Consider the following 15,417-nt stretch of genomic DNA (forward strand, 5'->3'; position numbering starts at 1 on the left):
TATAACTTGAGAAGGGGGGAGCTGGGAAGGTGCCTCCTTGCAAACCCCTCCCCACAAGGAAAAGCAGCAGGATGGGGTTTGGGTTGGTTTAGAGGTGATTTAAAAATAAAAATAAAATAAAAATATCTATAAATTGAGAAGGGGGGGAGCTGGGAAGGTGTCTGCTCGCAACCCTCCCCCCCCCCACAAGAAAAAACAGCTTGATGGGGTTTGGGTTGGTTTAGAGGTGATTTAAAAATAAAAATAAAAATATCTATAACTTGAGAAGGGGGGAGCTGGGAAGGTGTCTCCTTGCAACCCCCCCCCCCCCAAGGAAAAGCAGCTTGATGGGGTTTGGGTTGATTTAGAGGGGATTAAAAAAAAAATTAAAATAAAAATATCTATAACTTGAGAAGGGGGGAGCTGGGAAGGTGCCTCCTTGCAAAACCCCCCCCCAAGGAAAAGCAGCTTGATGGGGTTTGGATTGATTTAGAGGGGATTTAAAAATAAAAATAAAATAAAAATATCTATAAATTGAGAAAGGGTGGGGGGGGAGCTGGGAAGGTGTCTCCTTGCAAAACCCCCCCCAAGGAAAAGCAGCTTGATGGGGTTTGGGTTGATTTAGAGGGGATTAAAAATAAAAATAAAAATAAAAAAAATCTCTAAATTGAAAAAGGGGGGAGCTGGGAAGGTGTCTCCTCGCAACCCACACGCCGGGTAAAAAAAATTCTGTTTTTTTTTTTTTTTTTTTTTATGTAAGCTGCTCATGTTCTGCTGAGCTGCAGAGAGAGGGTTTTTTGGCAATTGAGAGGAAAACCCACGTCTGCCCACGTAGGATCTCCCGAGCAGGGTTGTGTAACGGGAATGGTGCTGGCTGAGGGGGCAGCTTGGATATCCGGGAGGGAAAAGAGCAGGAAAAAGTCTGGAGTGGGGAGGGAAAAGTCGGGTTCTTCCCAGGAGGAGGAGGATGCTTCTCCCTGGGGGGGTTTGGGGATGTTCAGAGGGGTTTTGGGTGCTCAGAGGGGGTTTGGGATGTTCAGAAGGGTTTTGGGGATGCTCAGAGGGGTTTGGGGTTGTTCAGAGAGGTTTGGAGATTCTTGGAGTGGTTTGGGGATGTTCAGAGGGGTTTTGGGGATGCTCAGAGGGGGTTTGGGGATGTTCAGAGGGGTTTTGGGGATGCTCAGAGGGGGTTTGGGGATGTTCAGAGGGGTTTTGGGGATGCTCAGAGGGGTTTGGGGATGCTCAGAGGGGTTTTGGGGATGCTCAGAGGGGTTTGGGGATGCTCAGAGGGGTTTTGGGGATGCTCAGAGGGGTTTGGGGATGCTCAGAGGGGTTTTGGGGATGCTCAGAGGGGTTTGGGGATGCTCGGAGGGATTTAGGGGTGCTCAGAGGGGTTTTGGGGATGCTGAGAGGGGTTTGGGGATGTTCAGAGGGGGTTTGGGGATGCTCGGAGGGATTTGGGGGTGCTCGGAGGGGTTTGGGGATGCTGAGAGGGGTTTGGGGGTGCTCGGAGGGGTTTGGGGATGCTGAGAGGGGTTTGGGGATGTTCAGAGGGGTTTTGGGGGTGCTCGGAGGGGTTTGGGGATGTTCAGAAGGGTTTGGGGATGCTCAGAGGGGTTTGGGGATGTTCAGAGGGGTTTGGGGGTGCTCGGAGGGGTTTAGGGATGCTCAGAGGGGGTTTGAGGATGCTCGGAGGGATTTGGGGGTGCTCGGAAGGTTTTGGGGATGCTCAGAGGATGTTTGGGGATGTTCAGAGGGGTTTGGGGGTGCTCAGAGGGGTTTTGGGGGTGCTCAGAGGGGTTTGGGGATGTTCAGAGGGGGTTTGGGGGTGCTCGGAGGGGTTGGGGATGTTCAGAGGGGTTTTGGGGGTGCTCAGAGGGGTTTTGGGGGTGCTCAGAGGGGTTTGGGGATGTTCAGAGGGGTTTGGGATGCTGAGAGGGGTTTGGGGATGCTCGGAGGGGTTTAGGGATGCTCAGAGGGGTTTGGGGGTGCTTGGAGGGTTTTGGGGATGGTCGGAGGGGTTTGGGGATGCTGAGAGGGGTTTGGGGATGTTCAGAGGGGTTTAGGGATGTTCAGAGGGGTTTTGGGGATGCTCGGAGGGATTTGGGGGTGCTCGGAAGGTTTAGGGATGCTCAGAGGGGGTTTGGGGATGCTCAGAGGGGTTTGGGGATGTTCAGAGGGGTTTTGGGGATGCTCGGAGGGATTTGGGGGTGCTCGGAAGGTTTTGGGGATGCTCAGAGGGGGTTTGGGGATGCTCAGAGGGGTTTAGGGGTGCTCAGAGGGGTTTGGGGATGCTGAGAGGGGTTTGGGGGTGCTCGGAGGGGTTTAAGGATGTTCAGAGGGGGTTTGGAGATGCTTGGAGGTTATATATTAATACATATAATTATATAATTATATATTTATATAATATATATTATAATTATATACAAAGATATATAATATATTACATATTACATATTACATATTACACATTACATATTACATATTACACATTATACATTATACATTATATTATTTTATTTTATTCTATATTATTTTATTTTTATTTTATTCTATATTATTTTATTTTTATTTTATTCTATATTATATTATTTTACTTTATATTATATATTTTTTTATTTTATTCTATATTATTTTCTTTTAGTTTTATACTTTTTATTTTATTCTATATTATATTATATTATTTCCTACTATTTCATATTAATGATTCCCAGCCTATTTCCCACCCGAGGCACCCCCTGCTCCAGGGGCTGCTACACCCTGACGCTACCGGTTGTTTTCCAGTCACCTCGGGGCCTTTTTTTTTGTTCTTTTTGCAACCTTTTCCCCTCAATTCACACTTTTTACCAACAACCCAACATTTCCCGGAGCACCAGATCGGGCCCCAAGCTCCTTTCTCCCCGGGCTGAATTTTCAAGGCCTCAATTAAACTCTGGGGGGATTTTTTACCCCGAAATTTTATTTTTTTTTTTTTTTTTTTTGGGGGGGGGAGGGAGCTCTGCTTCTCCCCTTGCTTCCTCTCCAGGTTTCATCCCCTCCCCCAAACTTTGTCCCTTTCGTGTCCCCCTCCTCACCCATCTCTGGGTCTCAGCATCTCCTCGGGAAGCTTCAGATCTGGCTCAGAAATTCAAGGAAAAGAGAAATTCGGCAGAAATCAAAGACGAGGTCCCACGGGGGGGGTCCCCACGCGTGTCAGCGGCCGAGGGGACACACGGGGGGGGGACACCCGGGGGGACATCGTGCTCAGGGAGCTGCAAACCCCCCCCCCTCCTCCCCTCTCCCAGTGCCCGAAGCCCTTTGGGCATCGGGACCATCACCGTGGCTCCAGGCCTGGTGGAGGAGGTGGGGGGAAGGGAAAAGGGGGAGGGTTCGGAGCTTTCCCTGGGGAATTTCCCGATGTTGGAGGATCCTGTGGGAAGCAGAGCTTCCCCGCAGCGCCGGAGCCCACGGGAGGTGCGAGAGGAAATCCCTCGTTAAAGAAATATTTGGGAATGGGAGGAGGAGGAGGAGGAGGAAGGGGGGGGGGAAACGGCGGCGTTTTCCAGAATCCTGGGATTCAGCCCTTTCCTGAAGCCCGGGATCCTGAATATTCCCTGCCCCGATGCTACCCGGCCCCTTCCCAGCATTTGGGATGGGTGGGAAGTGATGCTGGAGCAAAAGGAACCTGAGGGCTCAGCCTTGCAAAGCTTTTCCCTCCTAAAATTCCTGGCATTTCCCCTTCCTAAAATTCCTGGCATTTCCCTGGATCCGGCTCGTTTTGGGGGGATCATGAAGTCAAGGGGTGGGAATGCTGAGGATTTGGTTGAGCTTTGCTCTGAGTTCACCTTCTCCTGGGTCATGGAAGAGGTGAGGAAGTTGGGGCTTCCCTAACCTGGGAATTTCCCTCTGGAAAGGGAAGGAAAACGGAGTCATTGTCACCTCCTGGCTTCCTTTTTTTCCTGGAATGTCACCCCAGGTGCCACCTGCTGCCCTTGGGATGCTCCCAGGGGGATGCAGCTGGAGCACATCTGCACCCACCAAAAGCCAAGCTTTTCCCTCCTAAAATTCCTGGCATTTCCCTGGATCCGGCTCGTTTTGGGGGGATCATGAAGTCAAGGGGTGGGAATGCTGAGGATTTGGTTGAGCTTTGCCTTCATCCCATCCCTCCAGGAATCCCTTTTCCCAGGTCACCTCCCTCCTCCTGGAGGCAGATCACGCTGGATTTGCCAGATTCCTTCCAGCTGGAGTGAAAACTTTGGGAATTCTGGTGGAAAGCTGGATGGGAGGAAGCATGGATCAGGCAGGAGCACTCTGTGCTGGGTTAGGAACTGGCTGGAACGGGCCCAGAGAGTGGAGCTGAACGGGGCTGCCTCAAAATGGCGGCCGTGGTGTCCCCCAGGGATCAGCGTTGGGCCCAGTGCTGTTTAATATCTTTAGTGAGGATTTAGGTGAGGGGATTGAGTCCATCAGCAGCAAATTTGCAGAGGACACCGAGCTGGGGGGAGTGTGGATCAGCTGGAAGGCAGGAGGGCTCTGCAGAGGGACCTGGACAGACTGGAGAGTTGGGCTGATCCCAAGGGGATGAGGTTCAACACAAGAAGCCCATGGGGAGCTCCAGGCTGGGCACAGAGGGGCAGAAAGGGAGCTGGGAGTCTGGATTGCCAGGAAGCTGAAGAGGAGGCAGCAGTGTGCCCAGGTGGCCAAGAAGGCCAATGGCATCCTGGGCTGGCTCAGGAACAGCGTGGCCAGCAGGTCCAGGGAAGGGATTCTGCCCCTGTGCTCAGCCCTGGGGAGGCCACAGCTTGAGTCCTGTGTCCAGTTCTGGGCCCCTCAGCTCAGGAAGGAGCTTGAGGTGCTGGAGCAGGTCCAGAGAAGAGCAAGGAGGCTGGGAAGGGATCCAGCAGAATTCCTGTGAGGAAGGGCTGAGGGAGCTGGGGGTGTTGAGGCTGGAGAAGAGGAGGCTCAGGGGAGACCTCATCACTCTCTCCAACTCCCTGAAAGGAGGTTGGAGCCAGGGGGGGGTTGGGCTCTTTTCCCAGGCAACTCTCAGCAAGACAAGAGGGCACAAGAGGTCTCAAGTTGTGCCAGGGCAGGTTTAGGTTAGATATTTGTAGTGAAATGAGGCAACCAGGTGGCACTAATTGCCAGGCAGTGGGCATCATGACCACCTGTGCCTGATTAGGCCGGGCCCCTACTGTGGATGAGCAGGATTAGGGGGCAATAAAGCTCAGTCCTGAGGAAGCCAGAGGAGAGGCCACTTTTGGAGCAGCAGCACTGATCCAGGCTGGTCAGCCCTGAGAGTGTCGGACTCAGAGCACTATTGGTGAGTTTCTCCTGGAACACCCAGTTGGGGTGCTGTGCCCTAAAAGAGGTTCATCTTGCTACATCTGCTCTAACAGATATTTCTAATTTCTAACAGATATCTAACAGAATTTCTAACAGATATCTAACAGATATTAGAAAGAATTTCTTTCTGGAGAGGGTGATCAGACATTGGAATGGGCTGCCCAGGGAAGGGGTGGATTCTCCATCCCTGGAGATATTTCAAAAGAGCCTGGATGTGGCACTCAGTGCCATGGGCTGGGAACCACGGGGGGAGTGGAGCAAGGGTTGGACTTGATGAGCTCTGAGGTCCCTTCCAGCCCAGCCCATTCCAGGATTCTAGGAGTCTCCCTCCTCCCTCGCCGAGGTGACAACCCTGCTGAGCTGGAGCAGGGAGGGGACACCTGAATGGTCCCCAGGAGGTGACAGGGATCCATCAGGGTGACTCCCATCACCGCTGCCTCTGGCCTGCCCTTCACCTTGGGGTGCCCCAGCAGACAGCTGGGTGCTGGCAGTGTGACACAGGGGGGGTCAATGAGGACAGGAGCTGTGACACGTGTCCCCAACCCTGCTCTGCTCCTTCTGCCACTCGGGTTGTCCCTTTCCCCTCCCGTTTGGGGACAAAAAGGGATTTCTTCTTCTAGGGTCGCAGCTCTGTGGGTGCAGAAGAGCAGCAGGACCCAGGGGGGGAAGCACCTGAGCATCCCCTGGGTTCTCCCTCCCTCCTCTGCCACCTTTTCCTCCTCTTCCCAAGCAGGGAAATTGCTTTTCCCATTCCTGGGAATGCCTGGAATTGGGGACAGTGTCCCCAGAAGGTGGGGGGGGCACCCAATGGGGCTGCTTCAGCCCTTGGCTCTTCCCAGGGCTCCCACCTTAGCCCAGCACTGTGCCTCCAGACCTCATTAATTAATTAAGCAGGATGGGAATCAAGTAAATTAAGGTGTTTGACCCAGTCAGACCAGTTCCAAGCTCCCAGGGTGACTGGGGTGGGATGCCCGGGGAGCTGTGTGGTTCCTTCCTCACTGGGAAGATTTTCTCAGCAAACAGCATGAAATATTCCTGAGCTGTGAACGTCTTGGACTGGTTTTGTTTTCCATAAATAAACTTGTTGGGAGATATTTGGAGATGGGCCTGAGCTCCAGGCTTTGGACCCGCTCCCAAATCTCGCTGCTGTTTGGGCTCAGGATGGGTTTGGGGTTTTATTTGGGGTCTCAGGGGGCTCCAGTGGGACCCTTCAAGTCCTCCTCACTCCCCCCAGGGGTTGCTGAGGGGCAGAGAGGGGTGAAGCAGCACCCAGCCACGGGGCTGTGGGGTGATGAGGCCCCAAAAATCTGTGGCTGCCCCATCCCTGGAAGTGTTGGGGCTTGGAGCAGCCTGGGCTGGTGGGAAATGTCCCTGTCCCTGGCAGGGGGATGGGACAAGATGGTTTTTAAGGTCCCTTCAGACTCAAAGACATCTGGGATTCCATGGGATCTCTATAGGGTGCTATAGGGGATGAGACTTTCCAAAGATTCTGGTGGGTTTTTCCAGCCTGGGTGTTGCATGTGTTTTCCAAGAGGTACCAATCCCCCCATTTCTTGGCCTTGGACCATGGATGCTCCGTGTTTTAGGCTGGGCCAGTGGGTGCAAACGTGGCTCAGAGGGGTTGGGATGCTCAGGATCTGGGATGCTCAGAGGATCCTGGATGTTCAAGGGATGGGATGGGATGGATGCTCAAAGCCAGGGATGCTCAGAGGATCCTGGATGCTCAGGATCTGGGATGTTCAGAGGAATTGGATGCTCAGAGGATCCTGGATGTTCATGGGATGGGATGCTCAGGATCTGGGATGCTCAGAGGATTCTGGATGCTCAGGATCTGGGATGCTCAGAGGAACTGGATGCTCAGAGGATCCTGGATGTTCAAGGGATGGGATGTTCAGGATCTGGGATGCTCAGAGGATTCTGGATGCTCAGGATCTGGGATGCTCAGAGGGTTTGGGATTCTCAAAGGATCCTGGATGCTCAGGATCTGGGATGCTCAGAGGATCCTGGATCTTCAAGGGATGGAATGCTCAGGATCTGGGATGCTCAGAGGGTTTGGGATGCTCAGAGGATTCTGGGATGCTCAGGATCTGGGATGCTCAGGATCTGGGATGCTCAGAGGGTTTGGGATTCTCAAAGGATCCTGGATGCTCAGGATCTGGGATGCTCAGAGGAACTGGGATGCTCAGAGGGGTTGCTGAGCTGCCAGCAGCTCCAGTTTATCCCAGCTTCTGCCTGGGAGCAGCTTGCTTCCCAAGCAAAAAAAAAAAAAACCCCAAACAAGCCCCAAATAAAGAGATTCATTCTGTTTATTTCCTTTTTTTCCGGGAGAAACGAAGCGGGAGAGACGTGAGGGTGCGTTTGCAAACCTCCTCTATCCACGGAGGAGCATCCTGAGGATGCTGGATCCGGGGGAGGGGAGGAGGTGAGGGATTAATTCCCTTCCTGGAGAGCCCGAGTGCTTTCTGCTCGTCTCCCCTGTGCCTGATTAATCCTGACAAGTACAGGATTGCTCTTTTGCTGAGCACACATCCTCCCCTCTCCCCTCGCTCTCCCTCCCCCCTTTCCCCTCACCGTTTTTTCCCTCGATTTTCGGGTTGCTGCCGAGCTCAGCCCTGGGAAAGAAGGAGTCTGATCTGCCCCGTAAACTCTGTCACATCCTCATTAATTTGGCCGCGGCTCCCCTGGTAGCCTCAGGGACCCGTCACATTTTTAATGAGGCTCCGAGGAGCCCGGCAGGGAGACAGCTTCATTTTTGACAGCTCGGATGGGAAAGGTGCAAAGTCAGGATTTTCCTGATGTTTGGACAAGGAGCCAAAGGATTCTGCTGGGTTTCTATCCCTTAGGGATCATCCAAACCCTTGAAGGAACCCCAGGATTTGGGATCTGGATGAGCCCGTCCTGTCCGCTCCTTTTTATTCTCGCCCCTAAATTCCAAGGGTTGGGGGTGAAATCTTTTGGAACAAGGAATATTCCCCCAGGGATGGGAAAGGTGCAAAGTCAGGATTTTCCTGATGTTTGGACAAGGAGCCAAAGGATTCTGCTGGGTTTCTATCCCTTAAGGATCACCCAAGCCCTTGGGAGAACCCCAGGATTTGGGCTCCGGATGAGCCCGTCCTGTTGGCTCCTTTTTTAGTCTCGCCCCTAAATTCCAAGGGATGGGGGTGAAATCCTTTGGGACAAGGAATATTCCCCCAGGGATGGGAAAGGTGCAAAGTCAGGATTTTCCCGGTGTTTGGACAAGGAGCCAAAGGATTCTGCTGGGTTTCTATCCCTTAGGGATCACCCAATCCCTTAGGAGAACCCCAGGATTTGGGATCTGGATGAGCCCGTCCTGTCGGCTCCTTTTTAGTCTCGCCCCTAAATTCCAAGGGATGAGGGTGAAATCCTTTGGGACAAGGAATATTCCCCCAGGGATGGGGTCAGGTTCGGCTTTGTGCCAGGGTTGAGGGTGATCCAGAGGGATCTTGCTGCATCCCGGGAGCTCTTCTACCCCATTCTCATGGAAATGGGAATCAGCTGATCGTCTGCGTGTTGAGTGGATTATTTCACCCCCTGGAGGAGAGATGAGAGGAAAGGTTGGTTTTTTTTTTTTTTCTTTCAGTGGATTGAACCCAAAAAATGAAATAAAATAAAAAAAAATTAAGAAAAAAAAAATTAAGAAAAAAAAAATTAAGAAAAAAAAAATTAAGAAAAAAAATTAAGAAAAAAAAATTAAGGAAAAAAAAATTAAGGAAAAAAAAATTAAGGAAAAAAAAATTAAGGAAAAAAAAATTAAGGAAAAAAAAATTAAGGAAAAAAAAATTAAGGAAAAAAAATTAAGAAAAAAAAAATTAAGAAAAGAAAAGAAAAGAAAACCTTTCCTCTTGCACACGGGGCTCCTTCCCTGGGGAAAGCTGGAAAAAAGCTGGAAAAAGAGACGGAGCTGCACGTGATGGGTGTTAATCGCATCATTTAATGCGCTCCTGGAGGTTGGGAAGGAGGAGAAAAGAATAAAACTATTGTCTGCTCCAGGAACGGGTCCCAACCCCCCCCAGGAAGCTCAAATCACCCGGGCTTTGGTGCTGAGGTGCGAATTGCAGAGCTTAAACCAGGGAGGTTTCTGAGCTGTGGGCAGAGGGATTGGGGAAAAAAAAAAAAAAAAGGGGAAAAAAAAGAAACAAAAAGAGAAAAGAGAAAAAAAAAAAAGAAAAGGAAGGAAAGGAAAAAAAGAGCAAAAAAATAAAAAGAAAAAAGGGAAAGAAAAGAAAAGGGAAAGGGAAAGGAAAATAAATAAATAAATAAAATACATAAAATAGAATAAAATAAAATAGAATAAAATAAAATAGAATAAAATAAAATAGAATAAAATAAAATAGAATAAAATAAAATAATAAAATAAAATAAAATAATAAAATTTAAAAAAAATAAAAAAAGGAAAAAAAAGAAACAAAAAGAGAAAAGAGAAAAAAAAAAACCAGAAAAGGAAGGAAAGGAAAAAAAGAGCAAAAAAATAAAAAGAAAAAAGGAAAGGGAAAGAAAAGAAAAGAAAAGAAAAGGGAAAGGAAAGGGAAAATAAAATAAAATAAAATAAAATAAAATAAAATAAAATAAAATAAAATAAAATAAAATAAAATAAAATAAAATCAACACAACCTAATAAAAAAAACCCCAAACCCCACAAAGTACCCAACTTATTGCTTAACACATTTCCCAGTCATGAAGTCCCCGCGCTCCCTCGGGAGCCAAATCACAGCAATTAGGGATTTCAATGAAGCCGGAATCCAGGGAGCAGAAAATTCTTGGTTTCGAGGCAGCTTGGCCAGGGGTGGGTGACCCGGAGCACCCCGCTAATGAAAGCTCTTCCCAGCTTTCCGCGTTTCCCGGCGGGATAATTGCTGCGGTTTCTGACCCCCCTCTGCCTGCCTTAATGCTGCCTTTTCCTGGGATTTATTTGAGCCCGCTTTGAGTTTATATTTTTGAAGATTTTTTTTTCCAAAAACCAGGTGGAAAGGGGCAGGACCGGGAGAGTTTTCTCGCTCGCCGGCTGGAAAATCCTCAATGGGAAAAGGGGGGGGGATTAAGGAGGTGCCGGGGCCCGGAGGCTCGGGAGGGGGTGGCTGGAGATGGATGGAATGTGACACCGGGGTCACCGCTGCTGGGTGACATCCGTGATATTTGCATTTTATTTGGCACGACAAGATGGAGCTATTAAAATCAAATCATACCGGGGGGGGGGGGGTTTAAGAAAGAAAAAGAGAATTTTCATTATTTTTTTTTAATTTTTTTTTTTAACTCCTCTTTGCTCCCAAAGCAGATCCAAGGGAGACACTTGGGTTCCCTTCTGGGTTTGTTAGGAAATATTTGAGGGAGGGAGGGAAGGTCTGAGCTGAGCAGCTTCTGCTTCTTTTTCCTGCCAAGCTTTCTGCAGGTTGAGGGTTGGTTATTTCCTGGCCCTCTTGCCAAGGCTGTGGCTCACCAGGTGGTGATGGTGCACCAGGGTGGTGATGGTGCACCAGGGTGGTGATGGTGCACAAGAGGTGTAGATCATAGAATCATAAAATCACAGAACCATAGAATTGGCTGCGACCCTAGAAGAAGAAATCCCCTTTTGTCCCCAAACGGGTGGGGAAAGGGACAAGCCGAGTGGCAGAAGGAGCAGAGTAGGGTTGGGGACACGTGTCACAGCTCCTGTCCTCACTGACCCCCCCTGTGTCACACTGCCAGCACCCAGCTGTCTGCTGGGGCACCCCAAGGTGAAGGGCAGGCCAGAGGCAGCGGTGATGGGAGTCACCCTGATGGATCCCTGTCACCTCCTGGGGACCGTTCAGGTGTCCCCTCCCTGCTCCAGCCCAGCAGGGTTGTCACCTCGGCGAGGGAGGAGGGAGAATCCTAGAATGGGCTGGGTTGGAAGGGAGCTCAGAGCTCATCAAGTCCAACCCTTGCTCCACTCCCCCCGTGGTTCCCAGCCCATGGCACTGAGTGCCACATCCAGGCTCTTTGGAAATATCTCCAGGGATGGAGAATCCACCCCTTCCCTGGGCAGCCCATTCCAATGGCTGAGCACCCTCTCCAGAAAGAAATTCTTTCTCATGTCCAACCTAAACCTCCCCTGGCACAACTTGAGACCTCTTGTGCCCTCTTGTCTTGCTGAGAGTTGCCTGGGAAAAGAGCCCAACCCCCCCCTGGCTCCAACCTCCTTTCAGGGAGTTGGAGAGAGTGATGAGGTCTCCCCTGAGCCTCCTCTTCTCCAGCCTCAACACCCCCAGCTCCCTCAGCCCTTCCTCACAGGAATTCTGCTGGATCCCTTCCCAGCCTCCTTGCTCTTCTCTGGACCTGCTCCAGCACCTCAATCTCCTTCCTGAGCTGAGGGGCCCAGAACTGGACACAGGACTCAAGCTGTGGCCTCCCCAGGGCTGAGCACAGGGGCAGAATCCCTTCCCTGGACCTGCTGGCCATGCTGTTCCTGAGCCAGCCCAGGATGCCATTGGCCTTCTTGGCCACCTGGGCACACTGCTGCCTCCTCTTCAGCTTCCTGGCAATCCAGACTCCCAGCTCCCTTTCTGCCCCTCTGTGCCCAGCCTGGAGCTCCCCATGGGCTTCTTGTGTTGAACCTCATCCCCTTGGGATCAGCCCAACTCTCCAGTCTCTCCAGGTCCCTCTGCAGAGCCCTCCTGCCTTCCAGCTGATCCACACTCCCCCCAGCTCGGTGTCCTCTGCAAATTTGCTGCTGATGGACTCAATCCCCTCACCTAAATCCTCACTAAAGACATTAAACAGCACTGGGCCCAACGCTGATCCCTGGGGGACACCACGGCCGCCATTTTGAGGCAGCCCCGTTCAGCTCCACTCTCTGGGCCCGTTCCAGCCAGTTCCTAACCCAGCACAGACTGCTCCTGCCTGATCCATGGCCTGACAGCTTTTCCAGGAGAATCCTGTGAGAGATGGTGTCAAAGGCCTTGCCTTTTCTGCTGGGCAGTTTTTGGGGTTGTTGTCACCAAAAGTGCGGGAGACCCGGCACTTGGAATGTTGAACCTCATCCTGTGGTGCATGGGATGGTGCACTAGGGATGGTGATGGTACACAAGAGGTGTAGATGGTGCACAGGGGTGGTGATGGTGAATCAAGGATGGTGATGGTGCACTAGGGATGGTGATGGTACACAAAGGATGGTGATAGTGCAATAGGGGTGGTGATGGTACATACCAGGGATGGTGATGGTGCACTAGAGGTGGTGATGGTACCCAAGAGGTGTAGATGGTGCACAAGGGGTGGTGATGGTGCACCGGGGATGGTGCAAGGCCCCAGCACCACTTTGGGACACTGGTGAAAGGGGGCAAGCAGCAAACTGAAGCTGCTGGGGCTGAAGTTGCAGCAGGCAGCTGGGGGGGGCTGGAGCTTCATCCCGGGGGCTGCTCCAGCCTCTCCTGAAATGCTTTTTTTTCCCTTTAGCTGAGGAGCAGAGCTCTGCTCCCCCCCCAGCCCTGACCATTTCTCTCCCAAAATGCTTTTTTTTTCCCTTCAGCTGAGCAGCAGAGCTCTGCTCCCCCCCCATCCCTGACCATTTCTCTCCCAAAATGCTTTTTTTTCCCCTCAATCTGCTCTGCCCCCCTCCCATCCCTGGCAATTTCTCTGCCGAGGAGCATCCCCAGGGATTGGGGATTCATTTCCTTCGGTGACCCTGGGGGCTCGGCAGCCTGACCCCGGAGCCGGGGGGGGGAGGAGAGGTCGGGGGGAAGGAGCAGAGGGGTCCGGCACGGGGTGAGAAGAAGCTCGGGGCATTTAAAGGGTTTGAACAATAAGGAAATGGCATTTCCAGGTAACTTCATCACCGCCCCGGCTCCAGCTCCGGGGAAGAGCCGAGATTCAATTATCAGCCCCTGTCCCCGGGGACCCAAGTGTCACCAACCTCCCGCTGCCACTCCTGCCCTCCCCCACTGCCACCAAAGCCACCTCGGGGGCGGCCGAGGGTCCCTGTGGGGCCAAAAGAGGTCGAGGAGTCTTTGGGAATATTAAATAAGGAGGCTGGGGGGAAGCTTGTGGGAAGAGGAGCTTGGGTTGTGTCCTGGAAGGAATCAGGAGGTGGTTTTCCTTTTTTTGAGCAAGGAAAAGGAGCAAGGAGATTCAGTTATGGGCCCTCCCAGCCTCTTTCCTGGGGGACCCAAGTGTCACCCTCCTCCTGCTGCCACTCCTGCATTTCCATGAGCATCCCTGCATCCTCCTGAGCATCCCATGTGAGCATCCCTGCATCCTCCTGAGCATCCCTGCCACCAAAGCCACCTTGGGGGTGGCCGAGGGTCCCTGTGGGGCCAAAAGAGGTCGAGGAGTCTTTGGGAATATTAAATAAGGAAGCTGGGGGGAAGCTTGTGGGAAGAGGAGCTTGGGTTGTGTCCTGGAAGGAATCAGGAGGTGGTTTTCCTTTTTGGAGCAAGGAAGAGATTCAATTATTGGGCCCCCCTGGTCCCTTTCCCAGGGGATCCAAGTGTCACCCCCCTCCCACTGCCACTCCTGCCCTCCCCCACTGCCACCAAAGCCACCTCGGGGGTGGCCGAGGGTCCCTGTGGGGCCAAAAGAGGTCGAGGAGTCTTTGGGAATGATAAATAAGGAGGCTGGGGGGAAGCTTGTGGGAAGAGGAGCTTGGGTTGTGTCCTGGAAGGAATCAGGAGGTGGTTTTCCTTTTTTTGAGCAAGGAAAAGGAGCAAGGAGATTAATTTATGGGCCCCTCCTGGCCTCTTTCCTGGGGGACCCAAGTGTCACCCCCCTCCCACTGCCACTCCTGCATTTCCATGAGCATCCCTGCATCCTCCTGAGCATCCCTGCATCCTCCTGAGCATCCCTGCCACCAAAGCCACCTCAGGGGTGGCCGAGGGTCTCTGTGGGGCCAAAAGAGGTCGAGGAGTCTTTAGGAATAATAAATAAGGAGGCTGGGGGGAAGCTTGTGGGAAGAGGAGCTTGGGTTGTGTCCTGGATGGAATCAGAAGGTGGTTTTCCTTTTTTTGAGCAAGGAAGAGATTCAATTATTGGGCCCCTGTCCCGGGGGACCCAAGTGTCACCCCCCTCCCACTGCCACTCCTGCCCTCCCCCACTGCCACCAAAGCCACCTCGGGGGCAGCCGAGGGTCCCTGTGGGGCCAAAAGAGGTCGAGGAGTCTTTGGGAATATTAAATAAGGAGGCTGGGGGGAAGCTTGTGGGAAGAGGAGCTTGGGTTGTGTCATTTATGGGCCCTCCCGGCCCCTGTCCCCAGGGACCCAAGTGTCACCCTCCTCCTGCTGCCACTCCTGCATCCTCCTGAGCATCCCTGCCACCAAAGCCACCTCGGGGGTGGCCGAGGGTCTCTGTGGGGCCAAAAGGGGTCGAGGAGTCTTTAGGAATAATAAATAAGGAGGCTGGGGGGAAGCTTGTGGGAAGAGGAGCTTGGGTTGTGTCCTGGAAGGAATCAGGAGGTGGTTTTCCTTTTTTTGAGCAAGGAAAAGGAGCAAGGAGATTAATTTATGGGCCCCTCCTGGCCTCTTTCCTGGGGGACCCAAGTGTCACCCCCCTCCCACTGCCACTCCTGCATTTCCATGAGCATCCCTGCATCCTCCTGAGAATCCCTGCATCCTCCTGAGCATCCCTGCCACCAAAGCCACCTCGGGGGTGGCCGAGGGTCCCTGTGGGGCCAAAAGAGGTCGAGGAGTCTTTAGGAATGATAAATAAGGAGGCTGGGGGGAAGCTTGTGGGAAGAGGAGCTTGGGTTGTGTCCTGGAAGGAATCAGGAGGTGGTTTTCCTTTTTTTGAGCAAGGAAGAGATTCAATTATTGGGCCCCTGTCCCGGGGGATCCAAGTGTCACCAACCTCCCACTGCCACTCCTGCCCTCCCCCACTGCCACCAAAGCCACCTCGGGGGTGGCCGAGGGTCCCTGTGGGGCCAAAAGAGGTCGAGGAGTCTTTGGGAATAATAAATAAGGAGGCTGGGGGGAAGCTTGTGGGAAGAGGAGCTTGGGTTGTGTCCTGGAAGGAATCAGGAGGTGGTTTTCCTTTTTTTGAGCAAGGAAAAGGAGCAAGGAGATTAATTTATGGGCCCCTCCTGGCCTCTTTCCTGGGGGACCCAAGTGTCACCCCCCTCCCACTGCCACTCCTGCATTTCCATGAGCATCCC

This window comes from Heliangelus exortis, chromosome 30 (genome assembly GCF_036169615.1).
Source record: "Heliangelus exortis chromosome 30, bHelExo1.hap1, whole genome shotgun sequence".
Lineage (NCBI taxonomy): Eukaryota > Metazoa > Chordata > Aves > Apodiformes > Trochilidae > Heliangelus > Heliangelus exortis.